The sequence below is a fragment of the Ammodytes marinus genome (assembly GCF_949987685.1).
Source record: "Ammodytes marinus genome assembly, chromosome: 7".
In the NCBI taxonomy this organism is placed as follows: Eukaryota; Metazoa; Chordata; class Actinopteri; order Uranoscopiformes; family Ammodytidae; genus Ammodytes; species Ammodytes marinus.
The window spans coordinates 10,438,814-10,452,813 of record NC_137211.1 but is presented as its reverse complement, the minus strand read 5'-3'; the positions used below and the strand labels follow the sequence as shown (position 1 = coordinate 10,452,813).

Sequence of the window (14,000 nt, the reverse complement as noted above, 5' to 3'; positions counted from 1 at the left end):
GTCTAAATTGTGTTTGCCTGTCCGTCTCCGCCGTTGGATCACATGGACTCAGGGAACCACAGCTGCGAGGGGCTCTGAGACGCTTCACCACACATGCACAACCACTTCATTTATTCTGCGCATAGGTGTTTGTGCATTTATTTGACCTGAATCCACACAAAACAATGCACACTTCATTATTCTTATGTTTCTTTTGCGCCTACCCCAAAAAATATAAAACGGTCCAAACCTCTCAAATTCTCTCCCATCTCCTCTACTCGTCTGCTGTTTTGCAGCAAATACAACCGCCCCCCCCATCTCCCTCCCTCCGAGCCCCATTGCTCCTGAACATCACTACTGAGATTTCACTCTTCCTACCAGTTGATTTTTATTGTTGCCTGGATCTAAACAGTATGCTATGTAGCAGCATAAACACTATCCGCGATGTCAAAGACATTTCCCGGCATCAAAGGGCTGAGCTGTGCTATCCCCTCAGTAGCTGTATTCATTTCTGCTCCCGCCACGCTCAAACGCTCTTTGTTCTTCTCTTTATAGGAATGTACTTAACAGTTTGGCAGTGTTGTGTTTGTGAACAGAGCCTCCTTTGTTCCATCAGGCAGTTAACACTTGTGTACAGAGCAGAGGGAGGAAAGTCTGCATTATTAAGCCTACTGTTAAATTAGCCTAAGCAGTATCTTAATGAAATGATTAAGAAAACACAGACCTCCCCCAAGTCCCTTTTTTGTACAGTTGTCAAATCCCCATGTTGTTTATCCAATGGCGTCTCCTCTACCCTTGTACAGTTGTCAAAGCAGACTACAGTTGCATGGAAATCTGGGTTTCGAGCTGACGTGCTGCTTAATTTGCTTTCTTACTTGCTCTGTAGCTAATTGAAATAATCGGAGCGCTTTAATTTCTCTAAACCAAATTGTACTGGCTCAGTTTGGTAGGACTAATACAGTCATATATATATACTTTCACTGCGGCATCACGACAAGCTAACCTTGGGCTATTGAGCTTAACAGCCCATTTATAGATGGCCATAATGCCCTCCCCATTTGAGGGCGAATAACTTTTTATAGGCTCCCATCATTTGCTTTTTCCCCCTCATATCTTATGGTATTCTTCACCTTATTCCACATAATTTCTCTTTGACTTTTCCGTTCCTTCCTCTCCTCTAACTGTCTGGTCCCCATGATGAATCTTTTGCCTAGAGGCATTTGAGGGGATGTGGGGGCTGATTTGGGCCCATTACTGATAGTGGCGCAGCATGTGGGCATGTCTGAAACGGTTTACACACACTGGTAACACAAGGAGTAAAAGAAAAAGAGACATTTCTATCACATCATCCTCCTCTCACTTCTGTCTCCTACCTTCAGCCTCCTCTTCAGGTGAAATGGAATGATTTAATGTCGGTGTGGGTAATGGACTTGGCGGATGAGTGCAAGAGGCTCTCTCCATCAGCAAGTGGAGGGGTGTTGCAGGTGATTGGGACCCCCGTCTGTCTAGGTGTGCTCCTTTTTGTATAGACGTTGACCTATCGTCCTTTCCTCCCTGCAGAGGCAGGACACACACACATTTACACAAAACACACACCTCATTTTCTACACCATGTGCACCGCAGTGGAACTTGTGCTTACACTCTCTCTAGTTGTACACGTGTCACAGGACCTGTAGGGGACTGACGGAGCTTGCTGTTAACAGATGGATGACTATCTCTTGGAATTCTTTTTGTCCCAACACATCAGTGGATCCCGATAAGGGGGTATATATAGCTTATTATTTTGAGTAATAAAGCAGTGTGTTTCCTTTTTTTGAAGCTATTAAATTGAGTATTTAAAGTTTTTTTGTTTTTTTTAAGACTTTGTGTATCAGATCACACAACTGAAAGACACTTTGGGCATGTGAAAGATGTTCTAGTGCAGTACATGTACTAATTCAAACAGTGAAAGGGACAGAGGGAGAATATTGATTAGTCCTATTGATCACTTACACTGTCCTTGCTCTCTCCCCATTGTCTTTGTTTGGACTGTTAACATTTCACATGCTGATGCTGTTGAGCTGCTTTATTAACACTCACATCCAGCCCACTTCAGCTTTAAGCCCAAAGGCAAAGGTATTGGTTATGCTCAAGAGAGTAAATTTAACCGCCCTGCTTTCGCATGAATGGCTGTTTGAGACTCATGCTTAACTCTGACACAGTAGCAACTGGCTGCAGCCATAATTAGGAGCAAACTGTTTTCTGCCTCGCTGAAATGCCAGTTAAATGCTAAAAGGCAGTGAGGGTGTGTATAATATTTTGGATCTCTGGCCTGTTGCCGTAGACTCTGCTGGATTGTTGCCGCTGCCAGAGAGAGGTTACACAGAGATAAGTGGTTGTTCTTGCCACATCAGCCTGCACAGCTCTTGTGAGCTCATCAGCTTGGACTCCCAATACCTTTGGCACTCCATCAGCTATTGTACAGCAGAGTTGCTATCTGGTAAACAGGGGAGGGGAGGTGTTTAATTAATGTGCAAGTGTGTACAGATGAGCCACTGGCACACTTTAGGCTAGCTCAGCTTTTGGTGTGGAAATTCACCGAGGCAGCGTAGCTTTCCACTCACATAGAAGGGTTTTTTATTCTCCACCTCAAATCTACAACTACATAGCAGATTTGAACTCTTTGATAAGGTATTTTGTCTAAGTAGCTCGGACACCCACTCTGTGCTGTTTCGTTTAACGGTTTTGACTTTAGTGGGCTAGCTGCTAGTATATTGCTGGTGAGCGCACCACTGCAGGCCCATATAAGGAGTGTGTATCAGCTCTGTGTGGTTCTGCACAGAATCACAAGGTGTCTAAGGCCCCTGTCAAGCTCTACCACAGCCATCTTTAGCACCAGCCTGACAAAAACTGCAAGAGCACAGCTGGCTTTACGCCAGCCTGCTGATGTGCTATGCTAACATACTATATCAACGATATTTATTATGGTAATATGTCATGCTAAGCTTGCAGTCACTGGCTGACTTGAATGAAAGGAAGTGTGTTTTCACAGGGTTGGGGAAACAGCAGCCAAGCTTTATAGCCTTTAAAGTAATGCAAGGCTACACATCCCAACATCCCTACCAAAGACTCTAACGTGTGTGTGTGTGTGTGTGTGTGTGTGTGTGTGTGTGTGTGTGTGTGTGTGTGTGTGTGTGTGTGTGTGTGTGTGTGTGTGTGTGTGTGTGTGTGTGTGTGTGTGTGTGTGTGTGTGTGTGTGTGTGTGTGTGTGTGTGTGTGTGTGTGTGTGTGTGTGTGTGTGTGTGTGTGTGTGTGTGTGTGTGTGCGCGCGCGCGCGCGTGTGGTGCATTGCTGTGTGTGAGCAGCGTGTGTAATCACTCATGGCTGGTGGGCTCGGAGGGAGAGGTGGAATCAATGCAGTGGGCTATGAAGAGAGGAGAGGGAAAGGAGGAGAGGGAAGGTGGAGGCTGATCGATATCAGAGCAGCAGGGTGGGGTAATATCCACTTCATGCAGCGCCATCACAAGCAGAGAGGATTGTGGGATTGAAGCGTGGTACACACACAGGAGAAGAACCAAAATGGTAGAGGAAGGGGAGGGAAGGGCAACGGTAAAAAGATGCAAATCTCCGTAGAGCTGGTAAACAAGAGGCTTTGTGTCAATCACCAGATGAAGTGGCACATTTAGCATTCTCCTCTTCTCCCTCAACCATTCCAACACTGCTGGGGATTGTCTTCTCGGCAGCTGCCCGCCCATTGGTCCAGGCCAGTGAAGGGGCGTGGCTGCTCGCTGATAACGTATGGGCTGCCATGGCAATGAAACCCGCTGTTTAAGAGAGTCATCAATAACCCCGCCCTGTTGTACTCCGCAGACTGTTAGTCAATGTCTGCTGGATCATTCCATCATCAGCCTATCATATCACTCTCCACACACAATCTATTACAAGCATCCACTCTGTTACAAAGAGCCAGCTGTAAGAACACCTAATCAGCCTCCACCCAAGGACAGGAGGATGTCAACCACGCCACCACAATAGAAAGGGAAAAAAAATAAAAAAAGTGTGAATCTGCCAACTAAACAGGCTGAAAGCACACAGGTTTTACACACAAGCTCCAGCACATACAACTCATTATTCTGCTGCCAGTGCTTTGTCGTTGGAGGTTGCGTGCACCCTACCAGATCTCATGCTGATTGCGTGGTATGGTGAACTGTGTTTCCTTTCTGCTTGATTTAACTTCAAAGCCGTGACTGGGCTGAGCCGAGCAGGCTTCACATTGCCGTTTAGTGCTGGGAGACGGGATGTGATGGCGGACAACTGAACTGTACACTGTAAACGGACACTTCCTCTGCGGCGGGTAGGAAGTCCCCGCCAAACCATATGGTCACACTGGGATGCACAGATCATCTGTGTGTGTGTTTGTGTGGATGCATTCCTTGTTTTTTCCTCTCAATGACTTTCTGAATGTGTGTTACAACAACAACTAATTGCATTGAGGCCCGGTGCCTTTTATCTTTACAAACCTTAAAGACAGACGTGTGTGTGTGTGTGTGTGTGTGTGTGTGTGTGTGTGTGTGTGTGTGTGTGTGTGTGTGTGTGTGTGTGTGTGTGTGTGTGTGTGTGTGTGTGTGTGTGTGTGTGTGACCTTTCAACGATGGTGGCGGGGGCAAGTGAGGGGTGAGAGTGAGGCAATAGGTGACTTGCAGAGAACAAAGCACTTTCTCGGACACACCACTGACCTCCCTGGTCTTTTCTGTCTTTCCCTCACTGCGGGTAAACAGTCATCCCCCTCTTCTCTTTTGACAGAGTGAGCTGAGGCAAGTAATTCCCTCGTCTACAGCAAAATCCTTTACCTCCCCTACACAGCCCTAAATGCTGCAAAGCTAATGCTGTGTGTGTGTGTGTGTTCAGAGTATGCTTTTTGATTTACAGGCACACACACTGATAAATGGGAGGAGAAGGCTTTGATGTGCCTCAGTTGCAGAAAGCGGAGATGTTGGTGTTGTGTTCAACCTCTTTGTCTCGCGCTCTCTGTCGGTGGGCGCTCTGTTTGTGAGTGTGTGTATGATAACCAACGTGTTAGACACACTATGCTCATCGAGACTCCAATGTTTCTCCCATGTTCTGCATTAGTGAGCATTGAGCAATTGGCTGCTTAACCATGTGTATTTTATTGCGTTACAGTTTGGGAAATTAACATCAGACACTTTGCAAGAGGCTAAAGAATCAAAACACAACATTTTCTGTCGTCTTTGCAGTCAGTCCATTGATCTAGTATTTTGTCAGCCGAATGTTCTCTTGGCACATTGCCATTATTGTAATGGGAAAAATATTCAGGAAATAATAAACAAGAAAGAATTGGGGAGAAAAGATAAATGATTTCTAAGGTGTGCGCAAAAGTGTCTAAAGGTGTATACTTCCATTTGGCAATGACAGTTCACAGCAGGTCTTCTCACTTAATGCGGAACAGGTTTTGCACGGTTTGTCATTTTTTTCTGCCTTGCTAAATGATTTATACCTTCCCCCACCTTTTATCTTGTGTCACACCAGCCATTTTTAGATTCCGAGCATTATAAAAGGCAGTGGTTTGCTTGGGTTGGCTGTATTTTTTTTTAACTATAATATTGTCTTAATTTAAATTTTTTGCCTAATTAGCTCATTTCACCTTAAATACAAACACCAATTTGACCGGTAAAGATAAACAGAAGTACAAATATTCCTTGATATTCATGCACAGGAAAATGTCAAATCTCTGCGGGTAGTTAATTGCGTAGGAGGAACACACATACATTTGAATCAATTATATGATATCAGAGTAGTGAACAATTCAGCCTTAACCACCAATTTATTATTGCATTTGTAATAGGAATTGGTGTATACTACATAGGGATTGAATTCAGTCAAAATGTTTCACCTTGACTTCAAAGTCCTTTTCAGGTTGAATTAAACCACTGCACTGAAATGTGTCTTTCGGACACTCTCGGAAACTCCGTCCATAATCATGTTACAATATGGCTGCTGCTGCCGGTCTAGACCGAGTGTCATGCAGTACAGCTCCTTCTAGCACTTGGCCAGCCTTGTTATTGCAGCTGTGTTGTCTACAATACATCTCTTGTTGCAGCACAGCAGGAGGCTGCTCAAAGCTTCTGGCGTGTGTGTGTGTGTGTGTGTGTGTGTGTGTGTGTGTGTGTGTGTGTGTGTGTGTGTGTGTGTGTGTGTGTGTGTGTGTGTGTGTGTGTGTGTGTGTGTGTGTGTGTGTGTGTGTGTGTGTGTGTGTGTGTGTGTGTGTGTGTGTGTGTGTGTGTGTGTGTGTGTGTGTGTGTGTGTGTGTGTGTGTGTGTGTGTGTGTGTGTGTGTGTGTGTGTGTGTGTGTGTGTGTGTGTGTGTGTGTGTGTGTGTGTGTGTGTGTGTGTGTGTGTGTGTGTGTGTGTGTGTGCGCTAGCATGTGTTATTATCACATTCTTCTTTTTTCATGTGCTGTAACAGTATTTAGTGAAAGGCCTGCAACTTCTTTAAATCTTTGGTTAACACACACATCTGATAGCCTTCTGCATTTGCATCAACACTGATATAGCCTCACACACACGGGAAGGTAATTTGCATGTGATTATTTGCATATTGTACAAAGCAAGCGTGCCTGACAGACCACCCACTGCTCGGCTAGTGCGGCATCTGGTTGATACACCGCTTACATGATGTATTACTGATAGGGCCGGTGTCATCACTTGAGACTGACAGGCAGGCAAGGTCACCTTCAGACACGGAAGTGGAGGAAGGGAGGGGGGGGGAGTGAGAGAGAGATGGATATCTCCAGAAGAAGTGGCCAGATAAAACAATACAATCACAACTGGTTTAACTCACTCACTGACACTGAGCTCTTGAAGGCCGTCTGTTGCGATGCTGTCTGTCCGGTTTTACTCACAGCGTCAAGATCTGTTTTTGCACGCTTGCGCCTTTTATTCTCTGCTTATTTGCCTCCATCTCTGGCTGTGTGTGTGTGTGTGTGTGTGTGTGTGTGTGTAAGAAGGATCATAAATATTCCTATTAGCTGGTATTGATTTGGGCTGAGTTGACCATACAATGCAACCCTCCACCCCCCTCCCACACACACACACAGAAGAAAAGAAGCCTCTCGATTTCTGTCAATGTCACTCTCATACACAGTCTCCTTAGACACTTTTCTGATGGCCTGACAGCTGCACAAATACACACACACACACACACACACACACACACACACACACACACACACACACACACACACACACACACACACACACACAGTTCAATTTTTTTCCCTTCCCAACAGTCACCATCCCTCTCAAAGCACACACCCCTTCAGTCTTTTAAGTGGCACACACATCCACACACATACACATCAGCTTTATGTCTCCCCAGTGAGTTATTGACGAGTTATATACTGCACATGCCGCACTTCAGCCCACCGTTCACACACAAACACACACATATCCCACCCGTGGCCAAATCTTATTTGCTTTGCACATTTATAACTACGGCATTACCCTTTAGCCTGTAAGCAGCATGTGTATGTGTGCATCCGTGTGTGCATTATACGGAGGGGGGAGATCGATTAGCATTGGCTTGAGCAAGCCTTCTCATTTCCTGTCTTCCATTACAGCGCTCAGTCAGCCCACAGCGCCTTCTCTGCCATACCCCTCTCTGTAGACACACAAACACACACACACACACAGGCTACGGATTAGCCGGTTGATTAGCCGGTTGGGCAGACGTCCAATATGACATTCACACACACATACACACAATGTGGAGACACACATAGATACTCATATCTTTTCTGCGCGCCCCTCATCATTCACCTTCTCTGCCTCCATAGCAGCCGACCAGTCAGTATTAAGATGTCTCATTAGCTCACCAGCCTATGTTAAAAAGGCAAAGCTAACACAATGGATCACAGGCAAACAGCCTTCCAAACAAAACAGCAGGCTGCTTAAACACTCTGCACTACACAAAGGAATCCTCGGTCGTCCAAAAACAGCATTCCGCAGCCTTTTTTCTGTGCCTGTGTGTGTTTGTGTGTGTGTGTGTGTGCCTCTCACTCTCATTTCTGACTCATGGGTATTACCTTGAGACCAGACAAGTCTCCTCTCTCAAGAGAACATCCCGGGCTATACGCAAAAACACACACAAGCAGACACGCTAACACACACAGGAAGCCAGGTATCAAAGCAAGATGGCTTTTGAAGCAGGCTAAATGAAAGGCTAGAGGCAGAAATGACATTGTTTTCTGGCAGGCTATAACTGTATGTCTGGTTGAAAGAGAGGGGGGGGGGCTTGTGAAATAAAGTCAGTATTATGATCTGAACACCCAGATATGAGCTTTCCTAACCGCCTCCATCTGTCCTCCTCGCACAGCCTGCGTTTGAAGTCTCACTTGGATCTGCATTCTAGTCTATATCCTGCTAGTGCTGCAATGTTTTCTGTTCTTGGAAGAAAAAGAAAAAAACAATAGTGTGTTTTTGTGTGTATAGCCTCAGTGAGCACAAGTTGTCAGGTCCCTCGCGCTGTGGTCTGCACATAATGATCATCATTAGTGAACGTATTCTTTATATCCTTCCTTTCTCCCTTTGCCTTTCACGGTGCTGCTCTCTCTCTCTCTCTGTACCATCACTTAACTCCTCTTAAATGTCTTGGCTTCAACCGCCGTGCAGCAGAAGTGTGTTGGAGGCAAAGACAAATATTTAAGTTGGACACAGCCTGGCTATTTTGAGGAGCGAGCAGCCGTGGCTTGTTGTGTTCTCCATTCTCACTGCCGTCTAGAAAAGAGGGCAATGTGGCTAACATCATTTGTCTTTTCTTATTATTCCTGCCATTCATTTACTTTCTCCCACTGGGGACACATTTTAAATAAAGAAGAGATGAAGCAACTAAAAAAAAAAAAAAGCACGCTGCAATTAGCCCTGTGTGTTATCGGTGTGTACAGTGCAGCAAAGTGTTGGACGAGCTAGACGTGGCGTTGTGGCGGTCATGTGAGGTGCTTGTGACTCTGGAGTGTTTAAAGTGTGCCTGTGGTTGGCAGTATGATCCACCACCAGTAGTGGCCCTCAGCCCTCCAGTCTTAATTAGTATCATCTGTGAGTTCCGCATGACTCAAACCCTATCCTCTTTTCTTTTTCTTTTCTTCTCTTCCTCATCGCCGTCCCTCTTTTCATTAGCCTGGAGGACAAGAGAACCTGTTGAAAAATCCTCAGATGTGTTACTTTTATGTCGTCAATTTGTACAATGACGCGACAAGTGAGCCTGTCGTTAAGTAATCATTTGGGTGTCTGCTTCATTCCTTTTTTTAATTTAAGGCAGGCGTAGAAGCTCATGTTCAAAGGCACACACACGTGCGCGCACAAACACACACAACACACAAAGAGCAACACGAGTAAATCTGCCCACTTTGAAACGGCTAAAGCTCATCCAATCCAATATGGAGCCGGGCTGACAGATGGGCCCAGTGTGTTCAAAGCAGAGGGCGCCGATTTAATATCCAAACAGGTCAAGCCAGAGAGAGGCAGAGAGAGACACCCCTGTGTAGGCACGGCACAAAGGTCCTGCTAGCACCGCCACCACAGCTGGGACTCACCTCACCCCCTCCCCCCCACCCCCACCTCCTCCTCCTCCTCTGCCTCACACACACTCACTCACTCCATTTGTTCTTGTTGCCATGCGGGGAAGCAGGCTGCGCACACAACAGCTCCTCATCACAAACATTGTAATCAGCATTTCATTTGTTTAGTGTTATATTATATGTGCCTAAGAGAAGGAGGCAGGTTGTCCTTCCTTCCTCCCGCCTAGCCTAGCCCCTAGCCTAGCGCTCACAGCCCAACAGCAGAGGAGGATCATTGCAGGAGGAATCCTGCTGCGGCTGCTGGCTCTGACAGCCTGATTTAGAGGTGCTTTTTCTTACCTCTGACACAGAGTCCCATCCTGCCCCTCTACACTGCAGGGCTGTAAGAAGAATAGTGGTGCTTATCCTGAAAGCCTGTTATTTGTGTGTGTGTGTGTGTGTGTGTGTGTGTGTGTGTGTGTGTGTGTGTGTGTGTGTGTGTGTGTGTGTGTGTGTGTGTGTGTGTGTGTGTGTGTGTGTGTGTGTGTGTGTGTGTGTGTGTGTGTGTGTGTGTGTGTGTGTGTGTGTGTGTGTGTGTGTGTGTGTGTGTGTGTGTGTGTGTGTGTGTGTGTGTGTGTGTGAGGAGTGCTTTTGGTCATATGTGTGTGTTTTCTCACACAGCATGCCACTGGCATTTCTATTGAACCACCTCCTTTGTTGTCAAGTCACCGAGATGTCGTAGATTGCATGAGCGCGGCAGATCTATGGTACCTCGCCAGTGTACTTTTCGCACACATACGTTTTCTGAGCTTGTGTGTGTTCTGTCGTCCAGATGGAAGTGCTTAGATATCTACCGTCTCTAAGAGAGTGGGAGAAAATAAGGCAGAGAAAGAGGCAAAATGAAGGGAGAAATCTGAGTGGAAAACCCTTCCAATCAGATCCATCATCTTTCTGTGTGTGTGTGTGTATTTATGCGAGTGTGTGTGTGTGTGTGTGTGTGTGATCTTCCCAGCCAGCTCTTCCTGCCTCCCCTCTCTAATCTTATCATGTCGGAGCAGCAGATTAGTCCTCCCAGATCTCATCTGTCTCCAAATGCCACAATCAGCCTTTTGTTCTTAGCTTGTGCTGAGACTCTTCCCTAGCGGCAGCAGGCGAGGTGAACACTCCCACAATGCACACTGTGCCATTTTGAGTCTCTGCCTGTCAATGTCACACCGCTACCAGCCCTGATCCACCATACTTCACCCTCCAATGCCCCTTGGGCGTTAGCTAACTGTAAGCTGTTAGCTCAAACAGCCTGCTAGCCTAGCTGAACTGTTTGACATTCCTTGCTTACACTGAGCTGCCGCTGTTGCTGCTGCTCTTGTCTGTTTGACCTCCCCCCTCCCTCCCTCCCTCCCTCCCTCTTTCCCTCTCTCCGTCGTCTCCTTTATCTGCGTGTTTGGGATCTGTCTTTCCTTCCTTACTTCTGGCTGCCACCTCCTGAAGGAAGTCATAGATCCTGGCTGCTGATGTCACCAGCGGTGGTGGTGGGGGTCACTAACAGGGTTAGCAGAGGAAGAAGAGTGTGTTTGAAAAGCAGAGAAAATAAACAGAGGTTTCCTGTTAACGAGGTGCACTGGGGGCCTGTCGTGTGGGGAGTGGGAGAGTCTGGTTGTGTTTAAAGCAAAGCTCTAGTGTTACAGTGAAGGGGGGAGGTGGAGGAATAAGGCATTAGGTTTGAGGGTTACAGGTTGCAACAACGTTCCCTTGGTTTTGTCACAGCTCAGCGTGGCCCGCAAGGCAATGTCCGTATTGTAAAAAGGCCACTGTGAACAGATGTGGAAGACATTCCGGGCTGGCTGACTGCAGCCGCTGTTCACTGTCCCAAACATCGAAAGGTGTTAGTGTTGTCATTGCTTTTTTTGATTTGAGAAGCACTGTATTGATTTCACACTCTCCTAGTCGTAAACATGGAATTAATTCCACATTGAGTTCATCTTTTAGGTGTATGTTGAACAGGGCTGGTTTTCTTTTCAAATGGAAAGCCTTTCCTTGTTAAAAAGGAAAAGTCTGCCCTCTACCTCCCCCCCAGTCTTTGTAGCTGTGTAGTCGTACACAGGGGCCCCAGCTCCAGAGTTGACTGCACACACATGCAGCCACACAAAGAAAGCTGCACAGCCATTATGGATCCAAGGGGCCAGCCACCTTTAGCTAGTCAGGGGGTGAATTAACCCAATCACACAATGCCTGGCTTGTCCTGACTGCTTTCAGAACAGTGATGAATTAATTAATTTATTTATTTATTTATTTTAATAGTGACAATAGTGACATTTTTAAAACCTTTAGGCTTAATTCTACAAGCCATCTACTTCAAAATCATGTAATATTTCCCAATTTTGACCTTTTTGGAAATGACCCTCCTATAATCCAACCCCTGTCTGAATGCCAAGGGCGAGTCTGAGCCACTGGAGGGAGGGGAGGTACCATTGTGCTCAGCCCCAAAGCATGACTCTCAGATTTATATCTCCTGGGTGAATAAAGGGGTAGCCTTGTACCCTGGGGGCTTCGGCAAAGCAAGGATAGTTGTAATTTTAAGTCTGAGGAAATGAGAAGGTCTTGCTCCTCCTTCTCCTTAATCCAACCCATTTCTATCTCCTTTGCTCTGCTTCCTTGCGCTTTCTCTTTTTTCCTCTTGTTGCATTTCGTTCTCGCAGTCGTGGGTTAGCGATTCTTTTGGCCTCTCGGCAGCTAGCGGCATTCCCAGGGTTTAGGGCCCAGGAGGAGGGAGGGCAGGGCCTTGTTTAGCCTCTGGCAGGACAGACAAAGATGGCTGCTCTACAGGCAGCGTGGAATGTCTCTAATCAATTCAGCATTGTGGTTCCCTCTCTCATAAGTTCTCTGTTATTTTCTATGGCAGGCTTAGCAAAAAAAACGACAATGCAACTAGTAGTTTGTATGGCAAGTCAGAGCTGTCCATCGGGGTGATGGACAGCCATTTTCTACTCAAGTTATCTACCCATTTTTCCAGCCCGCGTGTTTATAGAATTGTGATAATTGAAAGCTATGCCTCACTCCCACAACGTGCTCCATATGTTGCACTCACAGTCTTTCTTTCCCGTCTCCCTCTCTCTTTTGCCTGAGAGGGCTTAACGCTGCTGTGAGCTTCTAAACTGCTGTTCAGGAGAGCAGCAGCTTCTCTGTGCTGACGACGATACTGATGATAGCTGAAGTTACATTCTCTCTCTCTCTCTGTCTCTGCTTTGATTTGTTCGGTTGCTTTAAAATAAGGCAGGCTCATGAATAAGGTGTACAGCTTTGTAGGTCTTTCTTGTGCTTCTCTGTTTTGCGTCAGTTCCAGCTCTCTGAAATCCCTTTTGATTTTGTGGTCTTTACAGGCAGAAAATTAAATGTTCAGGTAGCACACTCGCAGCGTTTACAGCGTCTCCTTAAATTAATAATTATGTATAAGCGCCGGATAACTACCACTACTCTGCTGTGAAAGGCAGCCATTTAAGTCTAGAAGGCAGCCGTGTCTGTAAACTGGATAGACAAGAGGTTGGGATGGGTGGGCTAACTGCTGGGGAGGGAGGGGGGAGGGACATGATGTCATTGCATACATTTCTTCAAACATACACACACTATGTCTGCTAGCTCGAGGGATCCTGAGACTCAGTCCGTCAGTGGTGGCTCTCTCTGTTGAATTATAAGCAAAAAGTGTGTGGTTGCGTGCACAAACGTCCAGAGCAGTGAATGCAGCTGAGTGACTGTGTGCCAGCTGCTGTTTAACACGTCCGGGCTCACTTACTCACTCATTTCTCCCTCCCTCCCTCCCTCTCTCCCTCCCTCCCTCCCTCCCTCCCCGCTCAAGGTTGGAGAAAGGGAAAAGAACAAGGGAAAGAACATGGAGAGGTGGCGGAGTGGACGGCTGGAATGAGAAAGGTGGAGAGGGAGGGAAGGAGAGAGGAAGGGAGGGGGGAGAAGAGGAGAGGAAGGAATAGAGAGAATGGGAAAACCAGAGGTGGGCTTGAGGGTTTAGGGAGGTGATGATTTGCTTGGCTGCTTGCACTCAGTCTCCTCCCCAGTGACATAACAGAACAATGTACTCTAAAGGCTTTAAATATCTCTACTCTGACCTCATGTTCCTGCACATGCACACACACACACACACGGATACAGTTAAGTGCCTGGAAAGCGAGGAAGTTAAACTGTCCGTCTTAGATTACCTTAGACTTTCCCTTGTTCTTTTATTTCCATTTGCTCATTTTTCCCTTTTCTACACGGGTGGTGGTGCAGGTGTCTCAGTCAGTTAGTGCAGTTCAGCCCAGTCCCTTATAAAGATGGCTGGGGCCAATAGGATTGTGTCCACCAGCACCCAGCATGGCACTCCTCTTAATGTTCTTTCAAAAAACCACTGTGACGGTCAGTTGGGCTTATGTGAAGGCACAATAAATATTTTATTGCGTGAAATGAAAACAGTGTTTTGCCCTT

General features: G+C 46.4%; 1 protein-coding gene across 1 annotated transcript in view; it reads left to right on the top strand.

Annotated features, from left to right (window-relative positions):
* Window positions 1-14,000, top strand: part of rerea (arginine-glutamic acid dipeptide (RE) repeats a) — a 100,278-nt gene that overhangs the window by 38,863 nt on the left and 47,415 nt on the right. The gene's annotated exons all lie outside the window — the stretch shown is intronic.